The sequence below is a fragment of the Diceros bicornis genome, chromosome 14 (genome assembly GCF_020826845.1).
Source record: "Diceros bicornis minor isolate mBicDic1 chromosome 14, mDicBic1.mat.cur, whole genome shotgun sequence".
NCBI lineage: Eukaryota > Metazoa > Chordata > Mammalia > Perissodactyla > Rhinocerotidae > Diceros > Diceros bicornis.
In genome coordinates this window covers 39,114,529-39,116,581 of record NC_080753.1, presented here as the reverse complement: position 1 = coordinate 39,116,581, position 2,053 = coordinate 39,114,529, and the positions used below count along the sequence as shown (strand labels likewise).

The following is a 2,053-nucleotide window of genomic DNA, read 5'->3' as shown; positions in this document are numbered from 1 at the left end:
TCACTTGGAGTCATAGTCCTTCCAAAGCACCTTCCTCATTGCTCCCTTCACATCCTTGTTCCACAGCGTATAGATGAGGAGGTTGATCATGGGAGTGATGATGGTGTAGAAGACAGATATGAACTTGCCCTGATCCTGAGAGTAGTTGCTGCTGGGCTGGAGATATGAATAGATGGCTGTGCCACAGAGCAGAGCGACCACTGTGAGGTGGGACCCACATGTGCCAAATGCTTTTCTCTGCCCTGCTGCAGACTTTATTCTTAAAATGGCCCTGACTATCCAACCATAGGAGAACATGATAAATGCAACAGGTAAAAGAAGATCCATGGCGCTGACACAGAAGATCTCAGACTCAATCATAGTAGTATCAACACAGGCAAGCTTCAGCAATGCAGGAATCCACAAAAGAAGTGGTCTAATTTATTTCTCCCACAAAGTGGTAAAAGGAAGAGGAGCACTGTCTGCAATGAAGAGTTGGCAACACCAAAGAGCCATGAAGCAGAAGCCATCAGGGCACAGAGACGGGGGTGCATGATTACTGTGTAGTGGAGGGGCCTGCAGACAGCCACATAGCGGTCAAATGCCATGACTCTTAAGAGAAAACATTCTGTACATCCCAGCCCTAGAGAGAGGTACAGCTGAATTACACAACCACCAAACGAGATAGATTTGTCTGATCCCCTGAGATTAACCAGGAACTGCGGAACAATGCTGGTAGTGTAACACAGGTGCAGACAGCTGAGGTTGGGGAGGAAAAAGTACATAGGGGTGTGAATATGTGGGTCCAGATGGGACATTGCAACGATGGTGGTGTTTCCCAGCAAAGTGAAGACATACAAGATCAAAAGAACCACAAAGAGGACTAGCTCCAGTTGAGGCCTGTCAGAGAAACCCAGTAGTATAAACCCCGTGAGAGAGCTTCCATTTTTCTGTTCCATTCTTTGTTAGCACACGGTTCCTGTTAAGACCAAGCATTTAGCAATTTTTAAAAGATAGTTTCAAAGACATGATGAGGGGGCAGTATCTATCATGTTAAAAGACATGACAAGGGAATTTAAGTGCAACTTTTGGATAAATGATGTACTCATTGAAATTGACATATCTTATACCAATTTAGCTCCACATTATCACAAAAAAATAGTATCATTGATACTTAATATAAGAAAAGTCAAATAATGGATCTTGCATTTGTATCAATCATAGGTATAAAAGATCTGTTTCAGATTGAGTTTATTAGGATTTAAAGTTCAGTAAGAATGTGTGTAACATTTTAGAGAATGGGAATGAGGAAAGAACAGGGAGAGTGATCAGAAAGAATAAGAAAGAGATGCGGACAGAGGGAGGGAGGTTATTTTCAATACGTATCTTATAATTCTACACAACTAGATTTGCACGTACCTCACGTGTAAGAGAATATAATAGAAGATAATCTCTATAATGCATTCAGATAAAGGAACTTGTGACCTACAATGTATTTATACAAAGGATTAAATTACATTCAAAATATCATTAATAGTGCTACATTTACACAATTTTGGCAGTTTTGATTCTCTACTCTACCTAATATATTATATTTGTGAAAGCTACCCTCATCTTTTTGTATGGTAGTAAAACAAATACTCAATCAGACAGTTTGTGAAAATGTCACCATTCAATTACAGTGCTTAACTCTTGCCCTCAAGATGCCTAAAAGTAATAACCTAATTTAACAGGAATTCTGAAAATTCATTGGCTATGCATAGTCAGTTGGAATCAGAACTCTAAAATCTAGTGGACGACACTTTCCTTTTCCTTCGGCTGATTTCACTTTCACATATTACCAACAACTAGAGTGTGTGGGTTTCCCAAAAGAGGTGGGATTATTCCCTATCAACTTTCTAATCAAAATAAACATTTTAAAAAGTAATCCAACTGTGTAATCTATGTACAAAGTGTAACGCTTTACATCACTCCTCATTTTAAGATAATTGAATAGATAAATACATAGAGATAAAGACAGATACATTGTCAAAGTAATGACAGGTCAAAAGATGTATTGTAAAACTAAAAGTAA

At 38.7% G+C, this 2,053-nt stretch overlaps 1 pseudogene; it reads right to left on the bottom strand.

The window, feature by feature from the left end:
• Positions 1–1,006, bottom strand: LOC131413487 (putative olfactory receptor 2B8; annotated as a pseudogene).
• Between the last annotated feature and the right edge of the window lie 1,047 nt (positions 1,007–2,053).